This window comes from Pristiophorus japonicus, chromosome 7, assembly GCF_044704955.1.
Source record: "Pristiophorus japonicus isolate sPriJap1 chromosome 7, sPriJap1.hap1, whole genome shotgun sequence".
Classification (NCBI taxonomy): domain Eukaryota; kingdom Metazoa; phylum Chordata; class Chondrichthyes; family Pristiophoridae; genus Pristiophorus; species Pristiophorus japonicus.
In genome coordinates, this window is record NC_091983.1 from 226,687,589 (window position 1) to 226,703,272 (window position 15,684).

Consider the following 15,684-nt stretch of genomic DNA (forward strand, 5'->3'; position numbering starts at 1 on the left):
GCCAAAAGGGACATTAGGGGCTTGTGATCTGTCTCCAGCTCAAATTTCCTGCCAAACAGGTACTGATGCATTTTTTTTTACTGCATATACACATGCTAGCACTTCCTTTTCTACCATCCCGTAGCCCCTTTCTACCTGGGACAGACTTCTGGAGGCATAAGCTACAGGCTGTAACTGACCATTGGCATTCACATGCTGCAACACATACCCGACCCCATAGGACGAGGCATCACACGTTAAAACTAGTTTCTTACACGGGTCATATAACGTTAACAGTTTGTTAGAGCACAACAAATTGCGTGCTCTATCAAAAGCCCTTTCCTGGCTGTCCCCCCAGACCCAATGACGACCTTTGCATAGGAGCACATGTAGCGGCTCTAACAGCGTGCTCAATTTGGGAAGAAAGTTACCAAAATAGTTCAGGAGCCCCAGGAACGAACGCAGCTCCGTTGTGTTACGGCTCTCTGGATCGATTCCGTTTTGGACGCAGTAGGTCTGATCCCGTCTGCTGCTACCTTCCTCCCCAGGAATTCTACCTCTGGAGCAAAGAAGACGCACTTCGCCTTTTTCAGTCGCAGCCCTACCCGGTCCAGTCTGCGTAGCACCTCCTCCAGGTTATGGAGGTGTTGTTCAATATCGCGACCCGTGATGCGGATGTCGTCTTGAAAGACCACTGTCCTTGGAATCGACTTGAGAAGGCTTTCCATATTTCGCTGAAAGATCGCCGCGGCCGAATGAATCCCGAACGGACATCTGTTATACTCAAACAACCCATTGTGTGTCGTGATGGTGGTCAGCTTCTTTGACTCACTTGCCAGCTCCGGGGTCATGTAAGCTGAGGTCAGGTCCAATTTTGAAAAAGGTTTGCCACCGGATAGCGTCGCAAAGAGGTCCTCCACTCTCGGTAGCGGGTACTGATCTTGGAGTGATACCCGATTGATGGTGGCCTTGTAATCGCCACATATCCTGACCGACCCATCCGCCTTGAGCACCGGCATGAGCGGGCTCGCCCAGTCACTGAATTCAACTGGCGAGATGATGCCTTCCCTCAGCAGGCAGTCCAATTTGCATTCTATCTTTTCCCGCGTCACGTACGGCACCGCACTGGCCTTGTGGTGTACTGGCCTGGCATCCGGGTTTATGTGAATCACTACCTTGGTCCCCATGAAAGTGCCGATGCCGGGTTGAAATAATGAGTCAAATATGTACAGGAGCTGTGAGAATGATACTCGCTCCACAGAACAAATTGCATTGACATCGCCCATTTCCAGTTCATGACAGCAAGCCAACTCCTCCCCAGTAGTGCGGGACCGTCCCCCGGGAAAATCCAGAGTGGCAACCTGTTCTCCGAATCTTTGTGGGTCATGGCTCTGTTGTTTATACTCTCGGTAAACGACCATCCTGCATCGTAGCAGCATCGCTTCCCTCTGCTCAATGTTACCCCTCCCCCCCAGTGTCCACCAACAATCCTCTCTCTCCATTTCCTCATCTCCTCCCATTCTCCACACACACAATTACACAGAATGTGCAGCACTGAAACAGGCCATTCGGCTCAACCGCTCCATGCCGGTGTTTATGCTCCACACGAGCCTCCTCCCACCCCTCTTCATCTCACCCAATCAGCATATCCTTCTATTCCTTTCGCCCTCATGTGTTTATCTCGCTTCCCCTTAAATGCATCGATACTATTCGCCTCAATCACTCCCTGTGGGAGCAAGTTCCATTCTCTGGATAAAGAAGTTTCTCCTCCATTCCCTATTGGATTTATTAGTGACTATCTTATATTTATGACCCTAGTTTTTGACTCCCCACAAGTGGAATCATCTTCTCTACGTCCACCCTATCAAACCGCTTCACAATTTTAAAGACCTCGATCAGGTCACCCCTCAGTCTTCTCTTTACCAGCAAAGAGCCCCAGCCTGGTCAGCCTTTCCTGATAGGTACAACGTCTCAGTTCTGGTATCATCCTTGTAAATCTACTTTGTACCTTCTCCAGTGCCTCTATGTCCTTTTTATAATACGGAGACCAGAACTGCGCCCAGTGCTCCAAGTTCGATACAAGTTTAACATCACTTCTGTGCTTGTGCATTCTATCCTCTATTGATGAACCTGGTTTGTTTTTTCTGGCCTTGTTAACCTGCGTTAATTCTGTGCAGTCGCCCCAGGGAGTGGAACACGGGCCGTGTGCAGTCAGTGTGTGGAGGATTGAAGCTGTTTGTAAAGTGTTGGAGACTTGTTTCACCCCCACAGTCTGAGCCTCCCTTGTCCCGGCTCGCACTCATTCCTGTCGCTGAGATTGTGTCGCTGTATTTATTGGGAACAGCCGTGTGCAGTTTGTGTGTTGTCTTGTTTCTGCAGACTGTGAGTGTCACCCTGATGGCTCGCTCCACCATCGCTGTAATGACACGGGATATTGTGACTGTAAGGAGGGGGCGACAGGGCCCAAGTGTGACAGGTGCCTGCCCGGATATAACTGGCACAGGGGCTGTCGAGGTAAGTAACCGTTCCAGCACCAGCCCCTCCCCTCACTCCGCCCCGGCTTCTGGGTGTCAGGGTCAGCAGAGTATCCGATAGCAGAGATACCGTGGGGGGAAACACAGAGGCTTTTAGTGAGTGAATCCCCCTGGACTCTCCCATCACCTGCCACACAATTAGTGGCACAGCTCCTCACAAAGGGAGGCCTGGAGTTCAGTGAGGGTGGGTCATAGAATCAGACAGCACAGAAGGAGGCCATTCGGCCCATCGGGCCTGTGCTGGCTCTTTGAAAGAGCAATCCATTTAGTTCCACTCCCTGCTCTTTCCCAATAGACCTGCACATCTTTCCTTTTCAAATATTTATCCAATTCCCTTTTGAAAGTTACGATTGAATCTGCTCTCACCGCCCTTTCAGGCAGCGCATTCCAGATCACAACAACTCGCTGCGTAAATAAACTCGCCCCATCTCCCCTCTGGTCCTTTGCCAATTACCTTCAACCTGTGACCTCTGGTCCCTGACCCTCCTGCCCCTGGAAACATATTCTACTTATTTACTCGATCAAAAACCTTTCATAATTGTGAACACCACGATTAAATCTCCCTTTAACCTTCTCTGCTCGAAGGAGAAGAATCCCAGCTTTTCCAGTCTCCCCACATAACTGAAGTCCCACATCCCCAGTATCATTCCTGTAAATCTTCTCTGCTCCCTCTCCAAGGCCTTGACATCCTTCCTAATGCGCCCAGAATTAGACAGAATAATTGGACACAGAATTTAATCCTCAGTCTCAGCCTCAATATTTAATCCCATCCTAATTTGCACCAAGTCCCGTTCACCTATCTCACCTGTGCTCGCTGATCCTCATTGGCTCCCAGTCTGGCAATGCCTCGAATTTAAAATTCTCATGTTTGTGTTCAAATCCCTCCATGGCCACATACCCCAATATCTCTGTAACCTCCTCCATCCTACAACCCTCCCTATCTCTGTGACCCCCTCCAGCCCGACACCTCTCCCTATCTCTGTAACCCCCTCCAACCTACAACCCTCCCTATCTCTGTAACTTCCTCCATCCTACAACCCTCCCTATCTCTGTAACCTCCTCCATCCTACAACCCTCCCTATCTCTGTAACCTTCTCCAGCCCTACACCCCTCCCTATATCTGTAACCCCCTCCAGCCCTACACCCCTCCCTATCTCTGTAACCTCCACCAGCCTTACACCCCTCCCTATCTCTGTAACCTTCTCCAGCCCTACACCCGTCCCTATATCTGTAAACCCCTCCAGCCCTACACCCCTCCCTATCTCTGTAACCTCCACCAGCCCTCCCTATTTCTGTAACCTCCTCCAGCCCAACACCCCTCCCTATCTCGGTAACCCCCTCCTGCCCTACACTCCTCCCTATCTCTGTAACCGCCTCCAGCCCTACACTCCTCCCTAACTCTGTAACCCCCTCCAGCCCTACACCCCTCCCTATCTCTGTAACCTCCTCCCGCCCCACACCCCTCCCTATCTCTGTAATCTCCTCCAGCCCTACACCCCTCCCTATCTCTGTAACCCCCTCCAGCCCTATCCCCCTCCCAATCTCAGTAACCTCCTCTAACCTTACACCCCTCCCTATCTCTGTAATCTCCTCCAGCCCTACACCCCTCCCTATCTCGGTAACCTCCTGCAGACCTACACCCCTCCCTATCTCTGTAACCACCTCCAGCCCTACGCCCCTCCCTATCTCTGTAATCCCCTCCAGCCCTATACCCCTCCCTATCTCTGTAACCCCCTCCAGCCCTACATCCCTCCCTATCTCTGTAACCACCTCCAGCCCTACGCCCCTCCTTATCTCTGTAACCCCCTCCAGCCCTACACCCCTCCCTATCTCTATAACCCCTCCAGCTGCATAACCCTCCACGATCTCTGTGCTCCTCCAGTTCTGTCCTCTTGCATATCCCCAACTCTAATCGCTCAACCATTGGGGGCCGTGCCTTCAGCTGCCTGGGCCCGAAGCTCTGGAGTTCACTCCATAAACCTCTCCACCTCTCGCTCCTCCTATAAGACAATCCTTAAACCCGACTTCTTGGGCCAAGCTTTTGGTCCCCTGTCCTAATATCTCCTTTTGTGTCTCGGTGTTAAATTTTGTCTGATAACCTGTGAAGCACCTTGGGACGTTTTATTACGATTAAGACACTATATAAATGCAAGTTGTTGTAAAAGTGAGAGAGAGTTGGAACAATCTGTAACGTGGGAGAGTTTCTATGACCTGACCTTTCTTTTCTCTGACCCCTTGCAGCGGGCGTGTGCGATAACTTTCTGACGTGGTGTGAGAACGGAGGAGTGTGTGAGGACAATGGGAGGTGTGTGTGCCCCGCTCCCTACACCGGGCTCCTGTGTGAGAAAGGCCAGTGTGGGGAGGAAGTGGGAGGGTGTGTCTCCCAATCCCCGCGGGACCCCACCTTACACCGGGTGCTGCTGTCGCTGACTGCGCTGCTAACCACCGCTAACGGCCGCCCGCCGCTCTGACCGGCTTCCAGCGCCATGGCCGCTCACGGGAAGGTGCGAAGAGCGCAGGAGGATCCAGCGTTTACTGCGTCGCCGGTAAAACACGCTCCCCTCCCCCACTCCCACCCCTGGGAAAGGCAAAGTGGAACCGAGGCCGGAGCCCACCCAGCCCGACTGGATGTGAGAGGCCGGAAGGAATGGGCAGTCAGTGGGGACTGGACTCTCGGACTCCCCGTGGGGCCCAGGCAGCTGCTAATATTCATTCTGTAATCGCCAGCCGCTCGGCCCATGTCCAGCTTTGGGACAAAGAAAGAAAGGACTTGCAGTTCTACATCGCCTTTCGCCCCTCAGGATGGCCCAAAGCGCCTCACAGACAATGAAGGACTTTCTCAACAAACAGCAATGTGATAATGACCAGACAACCTGTTTTAGTGATGTTGGTCAAGGGATAAATATTGGCCAGGACACTGGGGATAACTCCCCCGCTCTTCTTCCAAATAGTGAAATGGGATCTTTTACAGCCACCTGAGAGGGCAGACTCGGTTTAATGTCGCATCTGAAAGATGGTACCTCCGATAGTGCAGCACTCATTCATTCACACTTGTTACTGTTATGTCTGTAATGCACTTATGAATGACTCCACGGGGCAATGTGCTGTAGTCAAACTGTAGTGACCTTGGTCCTTTATTCGTAATTCCAGAGTCAGGCACAAGCTTGGTGGGCAGCCTTTTATACTGGGCCCTGCACACCTATGCAGGTGACCCTCAGGTCTCCCACCACAGTGCCCTCTGGTTGAAAGCCTCTGCCACAGGGGCAGGAAACCCTGGTCTCCAACAGTTGCACCCTCTAGTGGTGCCAGCATAATATATATGCAGTGTAAACCTTATTGATCGTACAGCAGGTAACAAGTATCCATCTTCTGTAACTATACAGTGACTACACAGAGAGCATATCTATAGTCTGCATATATAACAGTTACACTCCATCACTCTGAGTCCATCCACTCCCTCCCTCTCTCCCTCCCTCTCTCACTCCATTTGACAGTGCAGCACTCCCTCAGTACTGCCCCACCGACAGTGCAGTGCTCCCTCAGTATTGTGCCTCCGTCAGTGCAGCACTCCCTCAGTACTGCCCCTCCGACAGTGCAGATGAACTCTGACCTGAGACCTTGACTGACCACGGCTGAGAAATGGTCCACTTTGCTTTGAGTTTATTTTACACAGAGAATTCAAAGCTTTTACAATAAAATAGACGAGAGATTGTGTCAAGAAAATATTTCAATCGCTGGTGCTCTAGACAAGGACATTAATCATCATTTACTTCTGGTTCCACAGAATCTTTTCCTGACCTGTCTCGGGAACTCTTTAGAATATTTCCTGGTTTTCAGGAATTATCGTCAAAGCCCATTTATCTGACGTTTCAGATATTAAATGTTGAAAATTCACTCGCCGGGGTCAGAATGGCTCCACTGGGCCCTTTCATCTCAGTTTAACGCTCCGCACTTGCTCAACAGGTTGTGTGAAGATTTATCGGCAGATTTAAAATTTGCTTGTTGCTGATGACAAACAATGATTTGCTCTTTAGATTCGAGCCATTGCACACGGACTGGAACTGGAGCCCAGTGTTTGGGCAAATTATTTCCCTTTAGTTTATGGCTTTGAAGAGCTGTCTCTGTTGTGTGGCTTTGCATCAAATGGTTTTGGGGCTGAAATTGACCCTTTATTTAAGAGCAGTTACCAACGGTCGGTAAGCAGCTACCGCTCAGTCGGGGCGGAGGTGACGCCATTTTAGAAATTGCCCTGGTGCATTTTTGTGTCGGTGTAAGCTACCACCCCGCCTGTGTTCCCACCCCATCGGGCGCACGCCGACCCCTTACCGACCGGCGTTGACCCCCTTTCCGCCCCGCGAGGGAAATTGCCCCGTGGGAAATTACCCCGTAAGAGCAGATCGGCCGGCAGTCGGTGCCACTGACAGCTTTCCCCGGCGGGAAGCTGCTTGTGGCTGGGTGAGGCGTCCGCCATTAAAGGCCATTTTATTTTAATTGTCGGTCGCTGGCCCGGCCAAAACCCTCCCTGGTGGCCCAGTGGGCACCACTAAAGTTGATGCAGAGCTGGCAGCGGCCCTCCCCTTTAACTGAAGGGGAGGGACGTTGTGACACGTCAGAGCGACGCCCCTGAATCCGCCCACCTTCCGCCCCGCTCCCCACCGACTTCCGCCCCGCCGCAGCCCGGCTTCACCGTCCCGCCAGGGAAACATTTAACAAAGGTCCAAAATCACTCCAGACACAACGATTGGGGCGGTAAATCAGCAAAGGAAACGGTGAGTGTGTCCCGTTTTGGTTGGAGAGCAATTTCGGCCCCTTTGTGTTCTAACTCGCACCAAGTCCCGTTCACCCACCACCCCGCCGTTCACTGACCGACATTGTTCCCAGTCCGGCCACACCTCGATTTTAAATTCTCACCCTTGTGTTCAACTCCATCCATGGCCTCGCCCCTCCCTATCTCTGTAACCCCTCTCCAGCCATACACCCCCTCCCTATCTCTGTAACCCCTCTCCAGCCATACACCCCCTCCCTATCTCTGTAACCCCCCTCCAGCCCTACACCCCTCCCTATCTCTGTAACCTCCTCCAGCCCTACACCCCTCCCTATCTCTGTAACTTCCTCCAGCCCTGCACCCCTCCCTATCTCTGTAACCTCCTCCAGCCCTACACCACTCCCTATCTCTGTAACCTCCTCCAGCCCTGCACCCCTCCCTATCTCTGTAACCTCCTCCAGCCATACACCCCCTCCCTATCTCTGTAACCCCCCTCCAGCCCTACACCCCTCCCTATCTCTGTAACCCCACTACAGCCATACACCCCCTCCCTATCCCTGTAACTTCCTCCAGCCCTGCACCCCTCCCTATCTCTGTAACCTCCTCCAGCCCTACACCACTCCCTATCTTTATAACCTCCTCCAGCCCTACCACCCTCCGAGATCCCTGCACTTTTGTACATCACCGATTTTAATCACCCCAACATTGACGGCCATGCATTCAGCCGACTGGGCCCCAAACTCTGGAATTCCCTCCCTAAACCTCTCTGCCTCTCCCTCCTCGAAGATGCTCCTTAAAACCTCACCTGTCCGAATATGTCCTTACACGGATCGGTGTCAAATAATTTACGCTCCTGTGAAGCACCAGGTTTCCTCCCCTGCCACAGTATCGAAATAACTCTCATCAAAGTCACAACTGACGTACTGCCACTCTAATAGTGCAGCGCTCCCTCAGTACTGCCCCTCTGACAGTGCAGCGCTCCCTCAGTACTGCCCCTCTGACAGTGCAGCGCTCCCTCAGTACTGCCCCTCTGACAGTGCAGCGCTCCTTCAGTACTGCCCCTCTGACAGTGCAGCGCTCCCTCAGTACTGCCCCTCTGACTGTGCAGCGCTCCCTCAGTACTGCCCCTCTGACATTGCAGCACTCCCTCAGTACTGCCCCTCTGACATTGCAGCACTCCCTCAGTACTGCCCCTCTGACAGTGCATAGATGAGATGACATCACTCCCTCAGTACTGCCCCATCTGACAGTGCAACGCTCCCTCATTACTGCCCCTCTGACATTGCAGCACTCCCTCAGTACTGCCTTTCTGACCGTGCAGCACTCCCTCAATACTGCCCCCTCTGACAGTGCATAGATGAGCTGACATCACTCTCTCGGTACTGCACTGGGAGTATCTGCCTGGATTATGGGCTCAAATCTCTAGGGGGCAACTTGAACCCATGACCTTCTGACTCAGAGCCAAAATGCTGCCCACTGAACCACAGCTCATGTCTAAAGATCAACTTTCCTTTAAAAAAAACTCTTTGAAATTTCTCCAAACCTGTTTGTCATCGACTATCAGACCAAAATCTGAGCAAACAATGATACCAACAGACTTCCTCAATGAAATATTTATTGCCTCTGTTGACAGGATGTCGAATGAGAGTTAAAAGAAGTTGAAATAAACAGGTCGGAAAGATCAATAATTCAAAGATGTGTTTCTTATTTCTGACTGAAGTCAGCTGAAATATAAATCTCAGGCCCGGATACATGGGACAGGGAGAGTCTGTGGAAAGTATTTGGGTTTCTGTGTGTTCACTTTCCAGTGAGTTTTTATCAGTGTCGATGTTTATTTGTAAACTTCTCCCTTCTTCCTCCTTCGTTGTTACAACCATTCCATCTTCCCTTTCCCTCCCTCTCACTGCCCAACATTGACTGAATGGGAGGGTGGGCTTGTAACTCCCTCCCAAGCCTCTGACACAGCTGCTGCAACATCTGGGGAAGGACCTTAGACTCAAACAACAACATCCTTTAAAGAAAGACCTTGCCTTGATATAAATGGTGCTCAGGAGATAGAAAGTCCTTGAATATAGGAATATTTCTCGAACTTCCATTATTTTTTGAACTGGGATTTAAACTAATGGAGGGTGGATGGGAGGTTTCACGAAAGAGTAAATTTAAAAGCAGCAAGAGAAATGTCAAGACACTGGAGCAGAGTAAAGTTTTGGGTAAAAATAAGCAGATTGGGTCAGGAAGAGATGGAGAAAGTAACAAAGTTAATAAGGCATCAGTGACTAAGGTGACATCAGGGAAGAAGATAAATAAGTCACAGGTAAAAGCACTATATCTGAATGCACAAAGTATTCACAACAAAATAGATGAATTAATAGCGCTGATAGAAATTAATATTTTTGATTTAATAGCCATTACGGAGACGTGGTTGCAAAGTGGCTAAGGTTGGGAACTAAATATTACAGGATACTTACCTTTTAGAAGAGATAGGCAACATGGAAAAGGAGGAGCGGTAGCTCTGGTAATAAAGGATGGGATAAAGACAGTAGAGAGAAAGGACCTTAGCTCCGAAAATCCAGAAATAGAATCAGTTTGGTTGGAGCTAAGAAATAGCAAGGAGCTGAAAACTTTGGTGGAAGTTGTTTATAGGCCCCTGAAAAGAAGTTGTAATGTAGGGCAGAGTATAAATCATGAGAATTTGGAAACGCATAATCATGGGGAACTTTAATCTACATATAGACTGGGCAAACCAAATTGTCAGTAATACTGCAGAGGTTGAATTCATGAAATGTATGCAAGATAGTTTTCTAGATCAAAATGTTGAGGAACCAACTGGGGAACAGACTATTTTAGATCTATGATTGTGCAATGAGGAACGGTTAATTAATAAGCTGTAGTAAAGGGGCCTTTAGGGAAGAGTGACCATAATATGATAGAATTTTACATAAGTTTGAAAGTGATTTAGTTAAATCCAGGTCTTAAATCAAAACAAAGCAAACTATGTAGGTATGTGGGGTGAGTTGGCTAAGGTAGACTGGAAACTACATTAAAAGATATGATGGTGGACAGGCAATGGATAGCATTTAAAGAATACATAATTTATAACAAAAATTCCTTTAAGGTAACAAAACCCCACAGGAAAAGTGGTTCAACCATGGCTAACAAGGGAAGTTAAAAATAGTATTAGATCAAAGGAAGAGGCTTATAATGTTGCCATAATAAGTAGCAAGCCAGGGGATTGGGAGGATTTTAGAATTCAGCAAAGGAGGACCAAGAAATTGATAAAGAAAGGGAAAATAGCATATGAGAGTAAACTAGCGAGAGACATACAAACAGACTAAAAGCTTCTATAGGTATGTAAAAAGGTATAGATATATAAAAAAGGAAAAGATTAGCGAAAGCAAATGTGGGTCCCTTTCAGGCTGAGACAGGAGAAATTATAATGAGGAATAACGAAATAGCAGAGAAATGAAACAAATATTTTGCATCTGTATTCACCGAAGAAGACGCAACCAACTTAGTGGAAATAGTGGAGAACCAAGTGTTTGGAGAGAATGAGGAACTGAAAGAAATTAATATTAGTTAAAAAATGGTACTGGAGAAATTTATGGCACTGAAAGCCTATAAATCCCCTGGACCTGTTGGCCTACATCCTAGGGTTTTGAAAGAGGTGGCTATAGAAATAGTGGATGCATTGGTTGTCATCTTCCAAAATTCTATAGATTATAGGATGGTTCCTGTGGATTGGAAGATAGCAAATGTAACCCCACTATTTAAGAAAGGAGGGAGAGAGAAAACTGGGAACTACAGTCCAGTTAGCCTGGCATCAGTTGCAGAGAGAATTCTCGAATCTATTATTAAGGGCACATAGAAAATAATAATAAGATTGGGCAGAGTCAACATGGATTTATGAAAGGGCAATCTGTCTGTCTGTACAATACAAGGGACATAGGCTGAGAATATTAATCCTGAAATAATTAAATCTTGTTCACTCTTAATTTGCAGGAAATGATAAATATTTATTAACCTAATTCCTTATGAAAATGACTGATCCAATCCCCCTCCAATATCTAATCCTTTCTGATATCACCATTATAAAAACCTGATCCTCTTTCCACAAATATGAAATCTTAGTAATAGGTTCAGTCTCGAAGGCCCCAATCTTTGCTCCTTCTGTCTCCTGTCTGGGCTCAGATGCTGCAATGTGGTTTCTGTTTCATTTCTCCTGGTATTTGTCAAAGAAAGATTTCTCCCCTCACTAAACTAATGATGTGCCTGAGATCAGACAGCTCCAGCATTCAAACCCAGTGACCTTTCCCCCATATCCACCTCACATCACAGCGGCTCCCACACTTTCTTACTTTACTCCTTGAGTTTTGCAGCTTGTGACCTCCTTCCACCAATCTCCCGTCATTAGAAAATGGTCATATTGATTTCTGTAACTGCAGGGAGCAGAGCTCAGGATTCCGCCCCTCTCTAAATGTGAAAAGAAATCAGATTCTAATTGTGGGTTCAGTATCCAGGGTCAGTGTGAGCAAAGTATAAATCAGGACATTGCTGGCACAGGATAATAAGCAGCAATCATCCCAATCCCAACCCCAACCACTCGGTCCAAGGGTCAGTCTGAGCTCACCACTCGGTCCAAGGGTCAGTCTGATGGACACCACTCAGTCCAGGGGTCAAGGGTCAGTCTGATGGACACCACTCAGTCCAGGGGTCAAGGGTCAGTCTGATGGACCCCAGGGTCAATCAAGTTGATTGGACGGGGAATTGTTGAAAGGAAAGTTGCTGTTATATCACAGTTTAATAACGGGAGTGAAATAAAATTGAAATCCAGAGACGAGAAGCAGGATGAGAATCTCAATAACCCATCAGTTTGCAAACACTGAAATCTCTGATCCTTTGTGTGTAGGAAGCTCTTTATAGAATAATCCCAGGGTTTAGAGGAATGAGACTGACATTGTCCCAGTCCGGCCACGTTTCATTCTTCAATCTCCACACTGACCTCGTTTTCTCATTCGATGCATCAGCGAAAAAACAATTGCAACCCACAGCTCAGTGTCAGGCGTGGCTCAGTGGGCAGCACTCTCACCTCTGGGTCAGAAGGTCATGGGTTCAAATCTCACTCCAGAGACTCAAGCACAGAATCCAGGCTGACACTCCCAGTGCAGTACTGAGGGAGCACTGCATTGTTGGAGGTGCAGTACTGAGGGAGTGCTGCACTGTTGGAGGTGCAGTACTAAGGGACCACTGCACTGTCGGAGGCGCAGTAATGAGGGAGTGCTGCATTATCGGGGCGCAGTACTGAGGGAGTGCTGCACTGTTGGAGGTGCAGTACTGAAGGAGCACTGCAGTGTCGGAGGCACAGTATTGAGGGAGTTTTGCATGGTTTATATCGCTCATTATACAGCAGTGTGTGGAATATGCTGTGGTTGGGAATAATTGTAAGGTATTTGGGATAATGTGAATGAAAGACTTGTCATGGAATTATGGGAAACAGCGAGGATGATCGTAATAAATCGAGGCCAACACACACTATAACTGAACGTTACCGCTGGAAATTCTCGATCTGCACCAGGCCATTACTGCAAGAGATGGGACTAGACCACTCAGTGAGAGCTTTGAGCGAGACTTAACCTTGTCTTATTCCAGTAATTTTGTGTAATTTTACTGCCTGTTAAATGTACAGATGTTCTAGGTATTGATATTGTGTTAACACAATCTGTCAGGGTTATGGGTCAGGTTATTGATACTGTTAGTGCTCCCAGTAATACCAGGAGATCTGAGCATCAATATAATCACAGGAAGAGTAACAGAGAGCCTGCCCTCAACACACTGCCTCAATCCACGGAGTCTGGTTCAGCACTCGCTGATTCCTGGAGAGTTTGGGCTCAATTCAGGCCATCGTTAGTTAACACTGTTCGTTAGAGATTCGCAAGAGGCCAGAATTTGAGGAGCACAGAGAGCTCAGAGCGTTGGAGGGTGGGAGGAGGTTACAGAGATAGGGAGGGGCAGTGCCATGGAGGGATGTGAAAACAAGGATGAGAAGTTAACATCGAGGTGTTGCCAATGTAAGTCAGCGAGCACAAGGGTGATGGGTGAGTGGGACTTGGTGCGAGTTAGGACTCGGGCAGCAGAGTTTTTGATGAGCTGTCGTTTACGGAGGGTGAAAGATGGGAGGCCGGCCAGGAGAACTTGGGAATAGTGGAGTCCAGAGTTAACAAAGGCATGGATGAGGGTTTCAGCAGCAGATGAGCTGAGGCAGGTGCGGAGTCGGGGTGATGTTACGGGGGTGGAAATAGATGGTCTTGGTGATGGGGAGGATTTGGGGTGGGAAGCTCAGCTCGGGGTTAAATAGGATTCCAAGGGTGTGGACGGTCTGGTTCAGCCTCAGACAGTAGTCAGCGATGGGGTCGGGGGTCAGGGAACAGAGTTTGTGGCGCGGACTGAAGACAATGGCTCTGGGCTTTCCAATATGTCAATATGTAAAGGTCTTGTTTCAGTGTAAATTCTGTTCTCCAACAAGGGACCTGGTGCTGGGATATTCACCATTCAGACAGAATAACAATCGGAAGAATCCCAATGGATTTTCAACAGAAATTACCCTTCACAAAACTTGTGAACATTTGCCGGCACTCTGCCAGTTTCTGAGCCAAATCTTTAACTCGTTCCCTGTTCACAGTGGGGATCCCGAGACAGACGGTCCCTGGGCTGTGAGTCTGTTCCAGCAAATTATCACATTGTTCGCAATAATGATCCGTATAAATCCCAACCTTGTTTCTGAAATGAACAAATGTGTAAAGCACAAAAAATAAAAAGATCATCAGGAGATAAAGCAATCTTATTTCAAATAATAATCATCATGATCATAGGCAGTCCCTCGGAATCGAGGAAGACTTGCTTCCACTCCTGAAGTGAGTTCTTTGGTGGCTGAACAGTCCAATACGAGAGTCACAGACTCTGTCACAGGTGGGACAGATAGTCGTTGAGAGAAAGGGTGAGTGGGATTGGTTTGCCGCACGCTCTTTCTGCTGTCTGCACTTGATTTCTGCTTGCTCTCGGCGTTGAGACTCGAGGTGCTCAGCATCCTCCCGGATGCACTTCCTCCACTTACCGAGGTCTTGGGCCAGGGACTCCCAGGTGTCATTGGGGATGTTGCACTTTATCAGGGAGGCTTTGAGAGTATCCTTGTAGCATTTCCGCTGCTCATCATTGACTCGTATGCTTTGGGAGTCTCGTGTCTGGCATGCAGACTGTGGCCCGCCCAGCGGAGCTGATCGAGTGTGGTCAGTGCTTCAATGCTGGGGATGTTAGCCTGAGTGAAGACGCTGATGTTGGTGCGCCTGTCCTCTCAGGGGATTTGTAGGATCTTGCCGAGTCATCATTGGTGATATTTCTCCAGCAACTTGAAGTGTCTACTGTACATGGTCCATGTCTGAGCCATACAGGAGGGCAGGTATTACTACAGCCCTGTGACCATGAGCTTGGTAGCAGTTTGGAGGGCCTGGTCTTCAAACACTTTTCCTCAGGCGACCGAATAAAGCTGGTCATTGATAATGGGAATGGTTGGAATGTCTCCCAGGCTGGTTGTCCCCTCTCAGAATCTGGGTCCTGTTCAGGGTTACGGGAGGGGCAGTTGGCCCAGACACTTCCTTTGGGATTCTGGGGGAGAGATTTCTGGAAGGAGGATGTGGTAGAATCAATTAGAAATGGGACTGGATCAGCCCAGGAATGTTTGGGAGAATCTGGCACCAACACTCTGAGCCGTGACTCTCCCTCTGGGAATGAGCAGTGAAGTTTAAAGCTTGGGGAGGAGGGCTGATGGGAGCCAATCGAGGACTGAATCTCCGTCTTTAAAGAGTCTCGGGAGAGACAGTCTGAAGATGAAGTTATAAAGCACAGAATAGGGAGAGATTCCTCGGAGGAGCAGTTTCAGTTCAATGAGACTCTGACTGAGATCCTGGAGTAATATGGGAGTAAAGGCCGATGTAAAACAGGACACAGGGACAGGCACCCAGTGCAGGCACAGTGTGGGAATATTGGAGTAATATGGGAGTAAAGGCCGATGTAAAACAGGACACAGGGACAGGCTCCCAGTGCAGGCACAGTGTGGGAATACTGGAGTAATATGGGAGTAAAGGCCGATGTAAAACAGGACACAGGAACAGGCTCCCAGTGCAGGCACAGTGTGGGAATACTGGAGTAATATGGGAGTAAAGGCCGATGTAAAACAGGACACAGGGACAGGCTCCCAGTGCAGGCACAATGTGGGAATACTGGAACCTTGTCTCCGTTCAAAGGGTTGGGATTTACTGGCGACCAGAATCCATCTGCTCTCGGATTCCAATCCCATTGACACGGGAAGAGGTGAGAAGAATGGCATTTTTAAATGCACTTAAAACTCGTGACAGA

At 48.8% G+C, this 15,684-nt stretch overlaps 1 pseudogene; it reads left to right on the forward strand.

Moving 5' to 3' along the window:
* The window catches only part of LOC139266946 (netrin-G1-like), a 30,563-nt pseudogene extending 25,519 nt beyond the window's left edge, over positions 1-5,044 (forward strand).
* The last annotated feature ends 10,640 nt before the right edge of the window (positions 5,045-15,684 follow it).